Source organism: Trichechus manatus, unplaced genomic scaffold (genome assembly GCF_000243295.1).
Source record: "Trichechus manatus latirostris isolate Lorelei unplaced genomic scaffold, TriManLat1.0 scaffold00110, whole genome shotgun sequence".
In the NCBI taxonomy this organism is placed as follows: domain Eukaryota; kingdom Metazoa; phylum Chordata; class Mammalia; order Sirenia; family Trichechidae; genus Trichechus; species Trichechus manatus.
In genome coordinates this window covers 7,068,057-7,089,443 of record NW_004444046.1, presented here as the reverse complement: position 1 = coordinate 7,089,443, position 21,387 = coordinate 7,068,057, and the positions used below count along the sequence as shown (strand labels likewise).

At 39.7% G+C, this 21,387-nt stretch overlaps 1 protein-coding gene across 11 annotated transcripts in view; it reads right to left on the bottom strand.

The window, feature by feature from the left end:
• Positions 1-21,387, bottom strand: part of FNDC3B (fibronectin type III domain containing 3B) — a 401,489-nt gene that overhangs the window by 262,864 nt on the left and 117,238 nt on the right. The gene's annotated exons all lie outside the window — the stretch shown is intronic.

The following is a 21,387-nucleotide window of genomic DNA, read 5'->3' as shown; positions in this document are numbered from 1 at the left end:
GAGAAGTTAGAGGGTTGATACATTGTGGGGTTGTTAACCAATGTCATAAAATAACATGTGTACTTCTGTTTCTTGAGAAACTATTTGTTCTGTAAGCCTTCACCTGAAGTACAATAAAAAAATTTAAAAAAAAAGGGGGCAGAAGGCATAAAGAGGCATTTCACCAAAGAGGATATACAGATGGTAAATAAGCACACGAACAGATGTTCAACATCATTAGCCATTAGGGAAATGCAAATTAAAGCCGCAATGAGGTATCACTACATACCTATCAGCTAAAATTAAAAGTATTGATAACACCAAATACTGGCAAGGATGAGGAGAATTTGGATTATCCATACATGCTGGTGGAAAAGTAATGGTACAGCTGCTCTGGAAAAAACTGACAGTTTCTTACGAAATTAAACATGCAATAATTACAACAGACTTAGCACTGTACTCTTGGGCATTTATCCCAGAGAAATGAAAACTCATATTCACACAAAAACCTGTACACAAACATTCATAGCAGTTTTATTTGTAATAGCCAAAAACTAGAACAAGCAAATATCTTCCAACAGATGAAAGGTTAAACTGTACTACAAACATCACATGGTATACTATTCAGCAATGAAAAGGAATGAACTATTGATATATGCAATAACCTGGATGGATCTCAAACAAATATGCTCAATGAAGAGAGCCAATCTCAAAAAGCTATATAGCATAAGATTTCACTTATATTATACTCTTCATATAACAAAATTATAGAGATAGAAAACAGATTAGTGGTTGCTAGCGGTTAGGGATGGGGGGAAAGGAGGTGGCTATACAGGGATAGCACAAGGATGCCTTTTGATGCTATAGCAGTTCTGTGTCTTAGCTGTAGTAGTGATTACACAAATCTACACGTGATAAAAATGCTAGAACTATACACACACAAATGGGTACATGTAAAAACTAGTAAAATTGGAATAAGCTCTATGGATTGATTGTACCAATGCCAGCTCCCAGTTTTGATATTATGCTATATATACTTATGCAATATGTTACTATCAGGCAAAATTGGGTGTGTATTTTTTTTGCAACTTCCCATGAATCTATAATTATTTCAAAATAAAGTTAGAAAAAAAAAATATTAGGAGCTCTGGAACCATCTTGAATTCAAATTCTGATTCTGAAACTCACAGCCTTTGGATAAGTCAGTTGACCATTCTGAACCTTTTTTCATGTTTAAAGTAAGAATAATAATATTAGCTGGCAACTGAAAAAACAGGATTTCATTTGAGATAAATGGGAGCAGATGGCAAGGTACTGTTCAAGCAAGGTGCCATATACTGTATCACTTACATGATTAAGTTACTATACTACAACTTTTACAATCCATCTGTACATGTGGTTTTGTCTTATGTGTAGACAAAATTAGGTTTACACTTGAGTATTATTATTGTTAGAACAATAGTCATGTCACAAGTGTAGATTTATACTTTAAGGACAAACTTTTCATAGTCTGTAATCCGAGGAAATACACCTCCAAAGGTTAAGCAAACATTCTACAGTGGAAAGTGATGTGACCTGGAATTTGATATGGTTCACTTCCACATCAAGATCAAACAGATTAATTAGCTGCTTTTTAACCAAATAAATTCTGGTTGCTTTGAAGAGTGAACACTAAAAATAAATTCCAGAAGTCAACACTGCCCACTTTTCTCTATAGATTGCTGCCCCAGTTAGGCTTTCCAGGTTCCGATTAGGAAACAATACAATGAACTTTAACAATCCTGGCCGGTAACAATCTTGGCTGGCAATCTGACACCCCCAGGCCTACCTGGGTCCCTCTGGCAGTGTAATAGAAATTCCTGTGCCTCCCATCCCCTCCGACTCCTTGCCAGCCAATCTGACTGCTCGCCACTGTAAGCCTTCGGGCCAACAATTCACTTCACTACATTCTGCACTCAACCCTGAACACTTCCTCTACCCTTCATCCAACACCAGGTGATGTGCCACTTGACAGCCAGGAAGAAGCCACTCGGAGCAGTTCTACTCTGTCCTATAGCGTCACTATGAGTCTGACTTGACTCAACAGCAATGGGTTTGGTTTGGTTGGTTTCAATCAGACTTGGTCAAATAGTATTTGGGGAAGAGAAGGAGACGAAGACAAGACACCAAACAAGTAAGTGCCTAAACAAAAAAAAAAAAAACAAAAACCGAAAAACAGCAAACCCATTGCCATTGAGCTGATTCCAACTCATAGTGACCCTACAGGACAGAGTAGAACTGCCCCATAGTGTTTCCGAGGAGTGGCTGGTGGATTCAAACTGCCGACCTTTTGGTTAGCAGCCAAGCTCTTACAACTGCTGCACCTAAGTTCTTTTATTTGAATCATTTCTATTATTTTATGCAATTGATGACAGTAAAATATACGCAATTAATAAAAACTTTTTTTTTAATGAAGGAAAGCGACTCAGAAATGTGGCTTTGCAAAGGCTCTGTACTTTCACTTAAAGAGGGTCTTGAAAATTTATAATGCAGAGATGATTTCATTACCATCACACAAAAGAATGATCACCCCCACTGCCAATGCTTCCTACTCACAGTTGTATCTGAAGAACAGATTATCAAGAACATTTGGAAAAAGAGTCTCTGGACATTTTCTTGTTTCTAGTAGCTGCTGGGGAAAAAGCATATAACACATATACAGCACTTTCTCCACTGAAACAGGATTAACAGACAATACAGTTCTAGCCCCTCATAAAATGTAAACCTAGCCTACAATAACAGCAACAAAACACCATAAAAGATAATAGATGACTTGCTAATTCTACCCATGCAAGGTCTATGAAAATCAAAGTGTCTTTTAAAGGATATCAGATGACTTAACTTAAAATGTAAGTAGACCTATTATAAATACCCCATCCTCTCCATTCCACTCCTATTTTGCTTGCTTTTCCTAAGAATTTGTTTGCTATGGGCAAATGCTTCTGTTTACTGTGCTGAGAGTGGTAATATGGGGAGCAATAGGAGGAAATGGCTTGCAAAGGAGGGGAAACACTGGAGAATATATACATGATTTCTAAAATCTGTCTGTAAATCCATCTACCTACTAGATTTGAGGTAGGCCAGGTAGGCCAAAGCCGAACCAGGAATGAGATCCGTACGCTAGACCAGAATCTGCCCCAGTTTTGTTCTGTGATCTCATGTAAACAATCCACAAAAAAAAAAGCAAATGAATTATATAGATAAAGGACACATCAGGAACTTAAGATTACATCATATGCCAAAAAGCCATCCAGCAACCACACAAAGGGATGCTATAACAACAGTAAGGAAAACCAGCGAATTCAACTGCTTTACCATCTCCAGAGAAGAGTCTTCAATGAGACGGGCTTACTGCAGTTTACAGGAGTCCCTGGGTGGCACAAATGGTTAAATGCTAGGCTACTAACCAAAAGGTTGGTGGGGTCAAACCCAGAGGTGCCTCAGAAGAAAGGCCTGGTGGTCTGCTTCTGAAAAGTCACAGCCACAAAAACCCCATGGAACACAGTTCTACTCTGAAACACATGGGGTTGCTAGACCCGATGGCAACTAGTTTGGGTTTTTATTGCAGCTTACAGAAGAAGCCTAAAGGACCAAGAGAACTAAAAACTGAGAAATTTATCCCAGTGTCAGATGGGCTCCATATCCTCCCTATCCCTTTGGTTGGGTATTTGAGTATCACCTTTAACTAAATCTGCTTGGTGATTTTCCATATCCAATTTCTGTAACCATACTTAAAAGGGCTGATGGCTCTTCCATTCAAGAGTTTCCTTCCATCTCCAATCTCACTGTCACCTGCCAGTCACCTCACACCTGAAGGACTGAAATTGTCTGCATTTTCTTCATGATTTCTAGCTCCCTACCCATAGACACATACTGTGCAGCCCAACCATACCACTTGTCCTAAAGCTCTGCTGGACGCAGGCTAAATTACAATAGCCTACAGAGGTGAGATTATGAAGGCTGCAAAGGACAAGACAGAAAACAGATACGAAACCTAACAATGTGACCTCTCTGAGGCAAAATTTCCTCACCTATAAAATAAGACAGGTGCATTAGACCAGTGGTTTTCCAATCCAGGTATGCTGGCATGGTAGATGGCCAGAAAAAGCTGTAAGGACCGCCACCAGAAGAAAATGAGCAGGTATACCTCAGGCCCTTCCTCCCTCAGCTCCACTTGTGCCTAGTTTGTATAGTGGGCTTCCATGTGAGATTAACTGAAGAAAAGGGTCTACAGTAACTTTTAAAAAACAGATGGAAGCCACCGAAGGTCTAGATCAGAATTAAAGCTATTTTAAAGTTCCAGGATCCCTTGATCTTTTTTTGGCCTTATTAGAAGAAGGGAACAAGGAGCTGTACTTAGGCCTCCTCAAATAAGCAAATTGAAAGTACTAAGCAGTGGTTGAACCTCAGTGAATACTGAGCATTGAATGGACACTGATGGAAGAATTATGCAGCATGATTTGCTCCTGGACAGTTTCTCAAAGAGTCCCTTTCCCTTCTCCTGTTCCTACCAAGCTGAGAGAGACTTTTCCACCAAGACACAAACTACAGCTTTTTTTTTGAACGTCTGCCTGCATACTGTCTGCAGGATGTGACCTGCAAGCTCACACTCCCACCAATCTCTGCGAGAGCGTGGCCCAGGCGAGCTTCAGGATGCAGCCCAGTCTGGCCTTCTAAGGCAGGCATCCTTGCAGACGTCTGAAGCTGACTGGGTCTCGCCCCTGAAGCTAACTCCTGCTGATAAGAAACCCTTCCTTTGGCCAAACAAATTACTGTTCGATTCTTGTAGCATTCTTCACTCCTGTTTGTCTCCATCCTCCTCCCTTCTTATAAGAAAGGTGTCTTTAAAGTATACCTATAAGGAAACCTGAAAAGTTAGGTGCTTTCCCCTCTTAATTTGTTCCTTATCCCGTGGGTGATTCATCCCTCGGCCCGCTCCTTCCTCAGCACACTGAGGCGGCTCTGTTCTGCTCGGGAGGCCACGTCAGCAGGAAACAGCACTGGCTGCCAGGTCACATTCAAGACTGTCTGGGGCAAGTCGGCGTGCAGCACATGCAGGACAGAGGCTGCCTCTCTGGTTCCTCCAAGTGAAGGGCATGCTGAGCCCGGAGAAAAGGGCCAGCCTCTGAGCACCATGGCAACACGCACTTAGGGGAGACACCAAAACTAAGGTTTAGAGTTGCCCCATTTCTAAACGTTCCCCAAATATTTCCAACTACACAGTTTATTCGTTTCCTTCCTTCCCCCCTTCTTTTCTTAGAGGACTTACTGTACTGCATCCAAATTCATATTTGGAAAAGACTGCCACAAGCCAAATCAAACTTCATCGTGGCTTTCTGGCTCCTGGGTCCGACAGAGGAAATTCTGCACACCCAACCAATCATTCTGGGCAGCCCCAACACCTGTGAGTCAGGCTGGAAAACCTGGTCTCAGGGCTGACACAGAAAACTGACCACTATTGGTCTTATAAACACACACAGTAAATAGCGTAAACAAACACGGCACACCAGGTGTATCATGATACCTCACAGGATGGACTGGTGACAAGAAGCAAATGAATTGTCCTGTACCAAAAGACATATCGAATAAATAACAATACCATATTTTAAGGGACTTGCTCGGTGAGTTCCAGAAATCAATCCTGCTTCATGTAAGCCAACATCAATTAAGGTTAACATGCTAAAACAGCAGGACTCCCATCAACCTGGGTTACCTAAGAGTTTCATAATTTGCTACGTATATGGACCAGGGATCCTGTGAAAAGAAGAAACATGTTTTTCTCAGAAACCTTTTAAGTTCAGAGCTTTTCCCTCCCCTTTGGGAAGACGTCTTCCTAAGAGAACCGCGCAAAAGCCAAGTCTTTCTCTACAAATATATCAGGCTTACTTGAAGGAAAAAGAAAAGAAGAAGAAAAGTCTCCTAGGGAGAACATTAGCAGAAGAAATAGGAAAGAAAGGAGAAGACAGAAAGAATAGTTCAGGGAATGGAGAATAGTGTGTAAATGAGAGAAGGCGCGGGATGGAGAACAGACAGAAAGCACACAAAATAAAACCTGTGGAGACACAGCAAAGGTAGACTAATCCTAAGAGTGCTGTCAGGCACTGAGCTATGACTTAGAGGGAAGAAGAAAGTACCCCATCTACACGCCACGCACATAAACCCAAACACAGAAGAAGCACTAAAGCTTCTACAAGGAGCCTATACGAATAGAGGCATTAGAGGCAAGTCAGAAAGGGAGGCAAACCATACAAAGCCAAGAAATCTCATATGACTGTGGCACCAACTTTTCTGTGAGCAGGAACTAGCAGCTAAAACAAAACCAAAATGCTACAGGCCACTTAGAGATCTAGTGATGTAAAAGGGATGCTTTTTATTTTCAACCATTTGTAAAAATGAAGCCCATCTAAACTAAGTACTTCTAAACTAAGTGACCATTTCATCAAACCTGGTCTTCAGACAGGGACTGAGTATCCTTAAGTGGGTATTACCAACCCTCTATTTATGGAGACAGAAGACAATCTATTAGATTCTGTTACGCATTAATTTACTGAAAACCAAACAAATGTTTGAAGTTTAATTAGCAACTACAGGCTTTAAATAAATCGATAACCTTCTCATGGAAGAGAAACACCCTGATGTGCTAATAACCTAGAATACATCCTGAAAAGAAAAGCAACTCAAATATAAGAACTACTAAATCTCACACACTGCGTACACACCTGGAATAAATATAAATTAGTTATTATGCAAAGAAGTATTGAGAGGCAGACGGTCTAGGTCCAAAGGTAATGTATCTCTTGGATAACACTGTAGGCACAAAAAAACGGAAGAGGAAGGAAATGAGAAAGCTAAATATTTTCCATATAAATATTAGAAGCATATCATATGATTGCTGAACTGGGTTACATTGTTTTTAATAGGATAATACTACAACCGTAAACACATGAATGAACAACAGAAAGGCAACCCAGAGTGTAGATTTTACCAAAGGGTTAGACAGAACAGAACAGACACATGTGGTAGTATCAGTCCTCCCTCCCCCTCAGAAAAAAAGAGACACATATACGTACTGTATATACATATTATGTATGTATATATACATAAAGATGCATATATACACACAATTACCAAAAAACCCGGGAAGATTTTTGGCTTAAGGAGACAGACATTTGGTAAGAAGTTAAAATGAACAAAGAGCACTGCAAGATTCTTACTTGCATATCCATCTTTAAGGGCATATTTTGAAGAGATAATGTTTGAAAACTTAGACATACTTCTACAACTGAAGAGAAGCCAGATGGAAAGCTTTCAACTTTTTATATATACACCCCATACATGTGAATGAAATAATTATACCAATACAAATTAGGAGGAAAAAAATATAGATTTGTGGTTTTTTAAAGTCCTAATTAAATCTAGGTGAGAAATTGAAAATTAACTAGTATATTTCATTGATTCCAAGCTACATTTGTTCTTATTTCCATATCTCAGAAAAAGGGATGCATCTTAACAATCAACAGCATGTCCATTTAATTGTTTTCTTTTTTTTTTTTTTGTAAATGTATATAGAATAATGGTACATCGTTAACATCAACAGGATACTAGATTCGATGAAATGACAGCAACTAATCCTAAGAAACCAACACAAAAAGGACAGCCATGTGTAATGGTTTATAGATAAGAGGCAAGCAGGAAGGCAATGTCACCCAATTTAATAGACAAGAGGGAGTATAGTAGCCAAGACACACACAGACCCTTCATATGAGACAGAATACCTGGGATAAGAAATGATAAGTTTTCATGCTTTTAAAAATTTTTTCATTCACAAATAATTCAATACCATAAATATTAGATGACACAAAAGTAAAATCCACAAATGTTGTATTCAAGTGCAATATAAACTAAATACTCCTGACAAATACTATCCTTAAAAATAAATTGGGTAATTTTCTTTCTTTTTTTGTTACTAGTCAAGATTAATTTATGCTAAAAATCCTGGAGAAATTCACGTAGGGCCTAAATTAAGAGTCTCAAATGGTAATTTAATGATCTTAATTTGGAAAAAAAAAATAGCACTTTCAAACAGAAAATCCTGGATAATTAAGCTCTTGAAATCTGCCCACACTTGAAACTATAAACCATACTCTAAACATAAAGCTTTAGTCTTTTCCTGAAAATTAGCAGTATATAAATGGCAGAGAAGTTTAGAGGCATTAAAATCAGAGAGAAAAGGGAAATTGGAGATAGGAAAAATTTTAGAGATAATCTGGTCCATCCTCTTATTTTTAAAGAGAGGAAATCGAGGCCCTGACGTGTTCATTCAAAACATCAATGAATCCAGACTGAGTGGAAAGGAAGTTAAATTCACCTCCTCTTACCAGAGCTGGAAGGTTTGGGGTTTTTTTCCAATTAAAAGGGAAGAGAAAATTTAAGAATATAATCAACTGATTTTTACTTTTATGAGTTCTAGTCCAACAGCCTTTGACGTCAACTTAAGTCAATTAAAAAACATTTTTTTTTAAAGGTGCACAAAACAGACGGTCTGTGGAAGGTGCACAGTTAAAGAACTTGTATCTTTGAAGGAAAACAGACTTGAAATTAGGCCAGATTAGTAAGGCTATTTCGCCCTTCCTGTTGAGCCATTTCCTACGTCTCCTAAATACATTATCCAGAGCTACTTTTCAGCACTCTGGCTCAAATTCTAAAGAATCTCATTTTCTTCAAAGTCTGTTTTTTATGGTTAATTACTTGCCTTCTGACTACTCTGAGTATGGCCAAGAAACAGGTAGAATGCACCTGTTGTTCTTGAGTTCCATCTGAGATAGAGGCTGGCATTCTATTCAGCTCTAAGGAATGTTAATTGCTGATACCAGCGTGACAGGTGCACTGAGGAACAGAAAAATGATCAATGAACTCAACTAAGAATAGTGGCAGGACTCACCTACAGATGAGGAGAAAACTCCTCAAGAGCTGTAACTTTAATTACTAATAATTGGTTTTGAAATCAATAATTTGAACCTCAGAACAGATTTTTCAAACACAGCCCAACATTCTCAACTTCTACAATGGTCCCCTATGGGAGGTGGGGGTGGGAAATAAGTATAATCCTGTTTTCTACATTACTATGGAGTCACACTATCTCAACTGCCTCTCACGGCTTGCTTCTCCTCTCTTCTGTAGGCAACCATTCCTCCATTCCAGATCATTACTTGTGTGGAGTCCTGTCTATTTTGAATTCTGAGTCACTTCCTTTCCCCCTAGTTTTATGCTTTAAAACCTTCCTGTTCCTGTAACATACACAGTGAAGTCCACTTCCATCAGCCCACCTACTTTTTAACCTCCTCTTTTGGCTTTTTCTTTTACTATGACTCAGCTGACTGGGGCGAAGGGATATACTTGCCTGTCAAATAAATGTAATATTGTTTATCTACTGAGAATATTTTTCATAATTTGGATAAGTTTCCTAACTCTGTGATCCCCAAAAATACCACTCAATATTATTCATTAGACTTTTAAACATGCCCAGGATATCTTTTGCCATCATATTTATTCTAACCATGCAGAAACTGAGGCAGAGAGGAGGAAAAATGAACTCTTGATAAAATGGCAACTGAATAAGGAGATGTAAAAACTGAAAGATTATACAAACAAATCATTTAAAAATACAGCCCCTTGTCCAAACCTCAGTTCATTAAAACTATAGCCAAACCAAACCTAAACTCATTGCTGTCGAGTCGATTCCAACTCACAGCAACCCTACAGGATCCAACTCATAGCAACCCTACAGGACGGAGTAGAGCTGTCCCATAGGGTTTCCAAGTCTGTAATCTTTACGGAAGCAAACTGCCACATCTTTCTCCCACGTAGTGGTTGGTAGGAGGAAGGGAGAAAATAAACTCTGGCCAAAAACAAAAAAAGAAATAAAAAAAAAATTCTGTCTTTGAGCTTACGATTGAAGAATTTTTTAAGCCAAGTGTCCTTTCTTTTTTTCTGAATTTCTATGAAATTTTTCCCTCTTGTCCATTTTCTGGCCAAACTTAATCCTGAGAGTTTTCTCTTTCACTTTAGGGCACTACTTCCGTAAATCCCTTTTTCTGACAAGTGCTTCCCACCCCAACAATCTCCTACCTCAGTTTTTCTAAAAGTACAATCCCAAGACCAAGAACACCAGTATCGCCTTACAATTACAAATAATCAGATCAGGTCCTACCCAGAAATGAATCTAGGGACCCCCATCTGGGGATGGAGCCTGTAATTTGTGTTTTAACAAGCCCCCCAGGTGATTCTGATTCGTGCTAACGTTTGAGAACTAAGGGTCTACCTTTTGGTAATCCTCAGGGTCTGACACTGGATGTCACACCTCTGGTTCAGGTAAACTGATGAGGACCACCTGAGTCAATCATCAAAGTGGTTCCTGGAAACTACTCCGTTCAAGGTACTGGGCTAGATCTATGAAGAGGAAAACAACAGTCCCCGCCCAATTCTTTCATAAAGTCAAGTGGGAACAGAGCTAAAAGCAGCTCATCAGCTTCTGAAAGCAGCCAGTTGCAAGATGGTTATACTCCCATCATCTTACCTATTTTAATCAACTTTGAGTTTTATGAGTTTAAAATAGGTGAGCTATTGTGTTTATAGCCAAACGTAGGTAAAATAAATTTTTACTCTGCTGAGAGGAGTAATTGCAAACTTCTGTTTGATGGCCCTTGTTTATTACTTCTGGAAGTTTATCACAAAAGCAAAAACTCAATTTTAACTAATAAAACAAAAACAATCACAATCAAGACTTGCTTAATAAGTATATGAATATGAGATAAAAGATCTTTAGGCACTTTACAAAACTGCAAAACTTTCTAAAGAGGCTCAACCTAGATGAACAGACACAGGTATGCAGCATAAGCACTGTGATGTACTTGGGAGGACACAGTATGAGACTTTCTCAAACTATCCTGAGGGTTAGTTTAACCACCGGCTCTCAACCTGGGCAGCAAATTAGAATTACCTGGGAAGTTTTAAAAAACTCCTAATAACCCACTACAATCTGACAATTTCCCTGGGCCTAGACAATCTCACAATCCCCTACAATTACTCTGGAGATGGGCTTGAGCATTTCTTAAAAGTTCCCCAGATAATTCTGACACGCACAAGTTGCAAACTATTAGGTAATAGAACCAGCTTTAAAACTTTGAGAGTAAAATTAGACTCAACATTTTCCTTGAACAAGGAATATGTTACTCAAAATGTGAACTCCTGGCCTACAGAAAAAGGATTCTCCATAGTGAACTAAGAATAAATTAATCTCAGGTTTCGATTTCTAACTTCTAGGGTAATAGTGCCATACATTTGCTATGTAGTATTAACATTCTCTGACTATTTTATGACTACACTCAAAGACAATTTAAGAATAACCCTTTAGATTTACACTACCCGCAACAATTGCTCCTCCTCAACAGGAAGAGGCAAGTTAAGTTCTAGCTGTGCCCAAGTACTTGTTTTCTCCACACTGTTTATACCATAGTACAGCAGGCAAAGAAAATCAACGCTGTTGGATCTAACATAAGACACACTGAACTGATGCTCAAAGACACCAAAATAGACTAACCCTTGACAACTTGGCCCTTCAAGAAAAGAAGACTTTAATGTGACATTTGTATTAGTATATGTGTGACTGTGTGTATCCACTTTAATGAGAACTGCAAAACAAAACAGAGGAAACATGAAATTCATCTGGTACTCTTCTAACAAAGAATAACATTTTACTCAGGTACATTAAGAATAATGCTTATATCCTGATGTTTTTAAGTTCCCACTCCTATCCCCTAAAGACTTTTCTTCCCTTGATGCTAGGCCTCCTCCTCTTGTCAGTTTGGAATACAAGTTATAATTCACCAATAATTGGAAGTTTTATTGATAAAATAAAAAATGTGGAAATTCCTATAGCCAGAAAGATACCACAAAACTGGAACGCTTTCATTTTAACTCAGACAAAAGACTTGAATACTTTTAAAAAACTCCAAATTTTCTCTCCAAATTGCGTAAGGGGCCCAGGGGAAAGTTACATCCAACCACGTAAGAAATGTAGGGCATGCTCAAAGAGCTCAAAACCAGAGTCCCAAAGGAAACCCCACTGATGTGGCCAATCCTGAGGTCAGTTTTCTCCATTTTTAGATGAGTCCAGAAAGAGACATATTAAAACATAGTACCCATTTACCCAACTGTTTTCACATCCTCACAAATACTGTACAAAGTATCTTCCAAGTCAGTGAAAACTGTCCTCAAGAGAAAGAATACCCAAGTTGAGGAGCAGAAAAAAATACCTAATTAAAAACAACATCCTTTTTTTGTTAATCCTAATGCTTGCCCAGTAGGAAAGAGTGAGTACAAAATGTTTAGTAACCATCATTTACAATGGAGGATGAAAATTTTTCTAAAAGATCATACTCCACCTATCATGGGGAAATATACTACAATTCATCCAGTGCCCACCTAGGTAACTCAGAAACTATCCAAGACTCATCCCTCTCTTTGTTTCCCTTCAGTGAGTGTCCCCATTGGTCACCAAGTCATGACTACCTCCTTAACAGCTCTAATATCCATTCCTGCTTCCACATCCACACCACCACTGTCCTCATCCAGGCTCTTACCTCTTGCCTGCCCCTCTCTGCCATCAATCTCACCACCTCCCTCCTCCTTCAATCACACTTGAGGAAGAAAAAGAAAAACTCCCACACAATCTCATTTAATTCAGTAACCAGGCTCATTCACAATTTAAAGTGTACTCTATACCTGGGTCTAATAAAGTTTATTACTATAGATAAATGTCAATTTTTACTGCAAGGAAATAGTACTAAAATATTATTAATCTAAATTTAAAAAGTTACTAAAAATACAAAAAATAACAGTCTGGCAAAGAATTGGTATATCTTTTACTATTAAATAGCCTTAAAAGTATTTTCCAAAGTCTTTCCCAGCATACGCCCCCTCAAAACAATAAAAGTAATCCAAAGAATAAATATTATAATCATTCTCTTATGCTTTTTACAGGTAAGAAGATAAAGCATGTATTGGATGCCTTTAGAATTACTGCTCTCTGCAACACACTTATACCCTCAATTCATCACTTTAATTTGGGGAACTGAAAGTAAAAATAACCAAGTTTAACTACCTAAACACAATAATAAAAAGAAAAATTAAAACCTTCTGTGAATTAACTAGGAAATTTTTACCATCATTTTTACATGAATCTTTAGCAGTGTTACTAGGAATGTCTTATCCTGTATTGTGAATGCCTGGTGTGTGCTAGACAGGCACTGGGGTACAAAGATGATGAAGATTTGACCTCTCCTCTTGGGGAACTCAGCCAGTCTACTTTAAAGACACTTCTAACATGAGCTTTTCCATTTCAAATTGTTCAAGTGTAAGAACAAGAGCCAAAAAAAATCCAGAAAGAATAAAGCAAGAACTAAAAAGACTACAAGCCGTAAATAAAATATGGCAGACAACTGAGGTAACAGGGAATGTGACACTGCTGCTTGCTGTTCTGAATTATCTGACAAGCAAAGATCTGGGACATTTAAAGAACGCCAAGCAGCGATATCTTCAGAGATGACATGTTAATCACTGTTTAACAAACCTGAAAGGCAGAAGGGTAAGAGCTAAATTTCTACTGCATAGTTTTTAAACATATTATTTTTAAGGATTAGGACTAAAATATGAAAACATCTAAAAAAAAAAAATCCTAACCAACAGATCAAGTTCACATAGGCTTTCCTGAAATGCTTTAATGTGATAAAAACCTGTTGCTGTCGAGTTGATTCTGACTCACAGCGACCGTACAGCACAGCGTAGAACTGCCCCATAGGGTTTCCAAAGCTGTAATCTTTACAGAAACAGACTGCCACATCTTTCTCCCATGGAGCTGCCGGTGGGTTCGAACCGTCAACCTTCCGGTTAACAGCGAGCATTTAACCACTGCACCACCAGCTCTCCTTTTTAAATGACAGGTAATAAAAACTGATGCCCATGGAAGCAGCAGTCTAGAAATTAAACAACATACTGCATTGGGCAAACCTGCTGCAAAAGACCTCTTTAAAGTGTTAAAAAGCAAAGATGTCACCTTGAGGATGAAGATGCACCTGATCCAAGCCATGGTGTTTTCAATCACCTCATATGCATGTAAAAGCTGGACAATGAATAAGGAAGACTGAAGAATAACTGATGCCTCTGAATTATGGTGTTGGCAAAGATGACTGAATATACCATGGACTGTCAGAAGAAGAAACAAATCTGTCTTGAAAGAAGTACAGCCAGAATGCTCCTTAGAAGCAAGGACAGTGTGACTTCATCTTATGTACTTTGGACAAGTTATCAAGAGGGACCAGTCCCTGGAGAAGGACATTATGCTTGGTAAAGTAGAGCAAAAAAAAGGAAGACTCTCAATGAAATTGATGATACAGTGGCTGCAACAATGGGATCAAGCATAACAACGACTGTGAGGATGGCGCAGGACCGAGCAGTGCTTCAATCTGTTGTACACAGGGTTGCTACGAGTTAGAATCGACTCAAGGGACCTAACAACACAGCAATAAAAGCTGAAGGGGGGCTCAATGCCGAGCCATAATGGAGAGCTGGAGCTTATTAATAAACAAGTTGCCATCAAGTCAATCCCTACTCATGGTAATCCCATGTGTGTCAGAGCAGAACTATGCTCCATAGGGTTTTCAATGGTTGGTTTTTTTAAAGTAGATCACTAGACGTTTCTTCTGAGGCACCTCTGGGAGGACTCAAATCTCCAGCCTTTCAGAGGTTAGCAGCCAAGTGCGTTAACCGTTTGCACCACCCAGGGACTCTGGAGCTTATTAATAGTTCCTATTTATTGGCCCTTACTATGAAGCAGAAACTGTTCTAAGTGCTTTTAAACTTGTTCTCTGAAGGTAACATTTAAGAGTTATAAAATGAGCTGGAAAGTTGGTGGAATAATTCAGATTTTCCTAGAAATCAGCCTCCCTGGGCTTAGAGCCTCCCTGGAGGATTGTGAACTAACTCTCACCAAACATCACTTTGGATCAATCAGAAAGATGGGCAGGCAGAACACTGGGATTGGCCTGGGCAAAAGACTTGGTAGTTCCAATTCTAAAAGATTTTCAAGTGAAGCCTAACTGTTCAAAGTAACATTCCAGCTTATTAGTGATCCCTCACAAACGCCCCCCAAAAGCAAAAGGAATGAGATTTCAAGGCAATTTCTTGTGTAGAAAAGGATGCTGATAAAGTCCTAATCTTGTAATAGAAAAAAACATTTCCATTTAGAGCACAGACATTCTACAAATAAATAGAGTCACATAACAGTCAATTATGTGCCCAATATGGAATGAAAGTTTTCAAAGATTGGAAAGGATTTAATGTTTCATATTACAATGTCACTTTCACACCACCCAAATTTTTTTTTATCAAAAATCAATTCACAAATTTAAGCCAAGGCAAGGGTTCAATTTAACCTTGGAAGACAGACTTCATTTGCAACAGGTTCTCATCCTGAGTTTTAAAGCGAGTAAAACAGGAATTTCTTATTTATATATACAGAGTTCGCTTTAAAAGAGTGGACCAGAGAAAAGCTTTGCTTTGAAATTATAGTCTATCTCAGCTTGTAAACCCTAGCTATGACACCATTCATGTCATTTCTCAATAAACAAAGATCCCTAGGATCTGTTATAAAACTCTTGGAAAGAATGACAGGTTCATGTTAACGTGCCAAACAAGTCTAAGAAATGCATTTAAAGCACCAAAAAAAAAAAGGAACATTAAGGTCCCTGTAGCATTCTGGATGCTGACTCATACATGGGGGAGTAGGGGATAGGAGACAAACAGGGAGATTCAGACATCCGACAGCTCTCAATGGTGTCATTCACAGAGTCACTGGGCAGAGAGGGGTGTTCATCAATGCGACGGTTCCCACACTCTTTGGGGCAGGGAGAGAATTCAGAGCTGAAGAAGGCTTGAGGAGAGTAAGTTGGAGAGGGAAACCATTTCACTTTCTAATACCTTCAAAGCTAGAGCCATCTCAGGTAGGGCATTCTTCAAGTTTCCCTTGTATCACACATTATGTTGTCCTTTAGTCAATTCAAGGAGCCCTGGTGGTGAAGTGGTTAAGTATGTGGCTGCGAACTGAAAGGCAGACTGTTCGAGGCAAACCCACCAACAACTGCTCAGGAGAAAGATGTGGCAGTGTGTTTCCATAAAGACTACAGCCTTGGAAACCCTATGGGGCAATTCTACTCTGTCCTATAGGGTTGCTATGAGTCAGAATCGACTCGAAAGCAATGGGTTTTTAGTTACTTCAAGGTTTCAACCTACCTAACATAAGTTGGCAGAGTAAATCGCCTTCAGAAAAGATGTCTAAATTATTTTGGACAAATTGTTGTTGCTAATTGCCATCGAATCGACTCTGACTCATGGTAATTCCACGTACTGCAGAGTAGAACTGCTCCACAGAGTTTTCAAGGCTGTGGCCTTTCGTAAGCAGATCGCCAGGCCTGTCTTCCTTGGCATCTCTGTATGGATCTGAACCGCCAACTTTATGGCTAGTAGTCGAGCACTTAACCATTTGTGCCACCCAGAAATTTGTAATTAAATATTTTTAAATATTGCTAATCATGGTGCTTCCAAATAAGCATTTTACTTTAATCTGTTTATTCTTTATCAGATAAGCATTCACCTATTTTCTTCACATTCACAATTTTTATACAGCAGTCTTAAAACACAAATCAAAATTAATTAAATTAATTAATACAGGGTCAATATGAAAAGTTCTTTAGACATTACCATGTTTCTTCTTCTGAACGGAATTGATTAGCTTCGATTATTAATGCAATTTGAAAGTTCTTCTATAGAGATTATAAAGACCACTAAAAGCATTTAGCTAAAAACATCATTAAGCTCCCACAAGAACAGTAAAACTTCAAAGAAAAATCACCATGCCTGATGCAATTACCAGAGCTAGTCAAGGATCCAGTGAGGAATTATTGCCGGGCTGCGTGGCTGGAGGGTGGAGTAAAGGATATACTGTTCCTGTCACAACTGAATTCACGGTCTAATTCAAGGACTAAGGAAAGACGTGCACCTATAACTAGATTGCGTAGTGCTAGTTCTACCTGCTCCTCCAGGAATTCAGAGAAAGGCCAGATACGGAGGGAAGGGTCCAGGAGGGCTTCTGGAAGAGACAGACCTAGAGCCTAAAAGGAAGTGTGGTATTTGTTTTGGCTGACAGCAGGCCAGGAGGATTTCACAGGGAGCAGAGGAATGGCCCAGATAAAAAGATGGCATGTGTGGACAGGAAGGAAGGCTGCACTGCCAGCGCCTCCACTCAGACGAGGATGTGAAAACACTGGAAGAGACCCGCAGCTGCCCTCTAGTAACTTCTGAATTTAAGCAAAGGCAAAAATTTACACTGATTGCTAAGGTTCTTTTTTTCCTAACAGTTAGCTCTTTATCCATTTCATCTGGCCCAGGAAAGAAAACTCTTTTGTCTAGAATGCCACAGGTAGAGGGCTGCTTCCCAGTGAGAATAAACTCTAACCTTTTGTGGCCCCTTCAAGACCTGTGAGTCATGTTTCATGGAAAATATTGAGAAATATTCCATTAGAAATGAATCTGCTTTCACAGCATATTGTACGTTTCCTGTGTTTTTCTTCCTTCATTATCACCAAGGACATTCTCATGAAAACATGATCTTGTTTTCTCCCAGAGCAACCATATTCTTCTATATTAACTTGCTTTCAATTTCCTAACTGCCTTTTAATGACATCACAATGAGCTTCTGGGTTCTTTCTAGTGATGTCATAAATATCCTCTAGAGTAAATTATCAGGCTAACAAATTCAACTACAAGCAAAGGGGCTGACCTCATATGGCATGATTTCAAGTTTCCAGGAAGTCACTGCAACAACCTCCACTCCCTACACCTCCTAATTCCCCCAGTGTGGTCCCTAACCGCTGGCTAGCATTGAAATAGCAAAGTTACTAGGCTGACAGTTTCAACCATGGCGAAAGCAATGGATGTGCCTTCAGTATTTCCAGGAATGTCACTAGCATCAGCCCCCCAACCCCACTAAAAACACCTCACCACCTGCTGGCTGGTGTCGAAAGAGCCTAACTAGGCTTCAGTCTCTTGATTTTAACCTCTAGTAAAATGTAATAAAAAACCAGAATGCTCCTTAGAAGCAACGATGATGAGACTATGTCTCACTTTGGACATGTCGTCAGGAGGGATGAGTCCCTGGAGAAGGACATCATGCTTGGTAAAGTACAAGGACAGTGGAAAAGAGGAAGACCCTCAGTGAGATGGACTGACACAGTCGCTCCAACAATAGGCTCAAGCACAATGATTGTGAGCATGGTGCAGGACTGGGCAGGGTTTCGTTCTGTGGTACACAGGGTCAGAACCGACTCCACGGCACCTCACAACAACAACAGTAAAATGCAAATGTTTCCACTACGATATGACTCAATTTCAGATTGTTCCCTAACAGGTTTATAAAGGGCAAGCAGGAAAAGACTGCCTCCCATATAATACCACTCCTCTCTTACCAGCCCTCTCCCAGCAGCTGGAGCTGGAAGCCCCAGGTGGAAGCTCAGCCACCTCAACTCTAGGCCCAATCCAGACTTTGGGCAGATATAATTAAACGAGGCCCAAACCAACGCTCCATGCATCACACTGTCTGCTAGTCCACTCTAAGCCACTACATTTTAGTTCTCATAACAAGGTGTCTATCTGTCTTATTCCCCAAGACCCAGTCTCCACTGTCCACTCTTGCTGTGTGAATCATCTCTGTCTCATTCAGGCCACCTGAGTACCCATCCTGATACCCTGCCCAGAATCCTGTCCCTCCCGGAATGGAAACACACCCTGCTTTGGTTGTGCACCCAGGGAGAATGAAATCCTGCCATTTAACTTCATGCTTCCCTGATATAAAGCCACAGAGCAGGGCAATAAAGAACACAGGCTCTGGAGTCAGATATATCAAGCAAACCCGGCTCTACCACTTTCTAGCTATGTGACTTTAGGTGTGTGAATTAACCTCGATGGGACTCAGCTTCCTCATCTGTACTATCATACCCATTAAATGAGAGAACATGCAGAACATGCAGCTCAGTCTAAGAGCTGAATAAGAGTTAGCAATAATAAGGATATTAATCATGGCGAGAATAAAGTTGATAACAACTGGCGTTGAATGAAGTTTACAAATAATCTTGCTTATCCCCACATTCTACTTTGCTATGCTCTCCCTACCTGGAGTGAAATATTCACTGACTCACACTGGAACTCAAATAAAGGCTTTCTGCCTATGTGACTGCCTGTTACACATCGTGGCAGCCACAGGTCTGGACTCCAGGTTCGGCCTGCCAGGCTGCCTTGTCTACCCTAGAAAACTGTTTAGCTCCAGGTCCTTCTCAGTCCATCCTATGCCATCTCAGCTAATTGGGCCAGGTACCACCACGCCTCCAACAAAGATAACTGTAGTAGCTAGGTGTTTGGAAGACAACAAAGAATAAGAAGGCGGTGGAAGTCAAAGATAAATGGCTCTGTGATTTTGTTTTAGTCAAAGGCATTTTTGAAATCATGGGAAGGGGCGTTAATATCACTTATCTCCAAGCATCATCATGAATAAATACACAGCTCTCACTGTGAACAGAGCAATATGCTTGCAACACTTCCTGCACGGTGCACCACTTACTGACAGGGACTCAAAGAAGTAGGGGAGATGCTAACAAGACAAACATATATATACTCCCTGAACACCAAAAAGTAAAACCAGGTGCCATGAAAAAGTGTATTTTATATACGCTGACCTATTCAGCAATTTTCTTTTATCAATTATACTATACAGACTCAGTTGTAGAGGGACAGTCTACCAGCCAATTCATGATGTGCCAGTGTTAGGACCACAGACTCAACTGCTTTCTTATTGAACTGAAAACCTCAGCTTCATTCTATACAAATGAAGTGACTTTTCATCTAGTTTTTTTATGTGTGACATTTTTTAAGATACACATTGGATTCTGAGGTTTTGTTGCTAATATCCTTTTATTACAGTACTGCAAGTAGGTAGGGAGCCCTGGTGGCACAGTTGTTAAGAGCTAGGAGTGCTAGCCAAAAGGTCAGCAGTTCAAATCCACCAGCTGCTCCTTGGAAATCCTATGGGGCAGTTCTACTCTGTCCTATAGGGTCGCTATGAGTCAGAATCGACTTGACAGCAACAGGGTTGGTTGGCTGGCAAATAGGTAGAAGATTTTATATACCATACTATTTCCAAACATTTATTTCTTATCTTCCCCAACCTAAAGTTTCTTCACATTATTCATCAACAAAGGCTAGGTTTTGTTTTTAAATGACTCAGAACACCAAAGATCAATTGCAGGGACACAATGAATGGGCACAGAAATCCAATCCGTAAAAAAGCATTAATAAAATGATTAAATCATTTCATATTAACTGCAATTAATAACTTATTAGTCTTGAATTTATGAAAAGAAATACACTCCTTGCTCAAAAATAATGTTCCCAAATTTTGTTCTTGTAGGTACAAAAAAAAAAGTAGTGAAACTAAAAGGCAGAATGCTCTACTTCATAAAGCAACAGAAAAATCCATTATTTCTATGCAGCTCATTAGAGAAGCTAAAGGGCATTTCCCCTCATTTGTTTATATATTGGTGAACAAGTTCAGGTGTTAAAAATAAGCCTCTAATCAGATCCCAGTCCAATCAGTAAGTTAGTATTGATCTCAATTATATGTCAATTTACCATTTGCTCCATAACCCCAATCACTGCCAAAACAAGCTGTCACCAACAGTACTTCCGACACAGCAGTGTTTACAGGCTAGCTACAGAACTACATTAAACTTCCTAAACAAAGCTCCATATGGATCAGAGTACCCTAAGTCGTTTCTTTCCAAAGTGAACTATGGAGAAGAGACATTAGACAAGAAATCAGTTGAAAAGTCCTAGGAGCTGCACAAAGAACTACACTGGACGAGCCTCACCTACACCTGAAATTTATTTAGATGATGCGATTCTAGACTTTGAGCTGATGCTGTAAGGGCAGAAACTTATGGAGACCTTGGGAGGGGGTATTTTGCATGTGGGAGGGACATGAATCACTGGGGACCGAAAGGGGTGACTACAGCATGCAGCTTTCTAAGATGGCCCCAAATAAGCCCTGCCTCCTGGTATTCACACCCTTGTGAAACCCCCTCTCGACTGTGGGATGTACCTAGCGACTCACTCTTTCCCTCTAACTTTCTCACTCTAATGAAGTCAGGTGCCACATTGTTAGCTGCCCTATGGAGTAGCCCACGTGGCAAGGAACTTCGGGAGGCC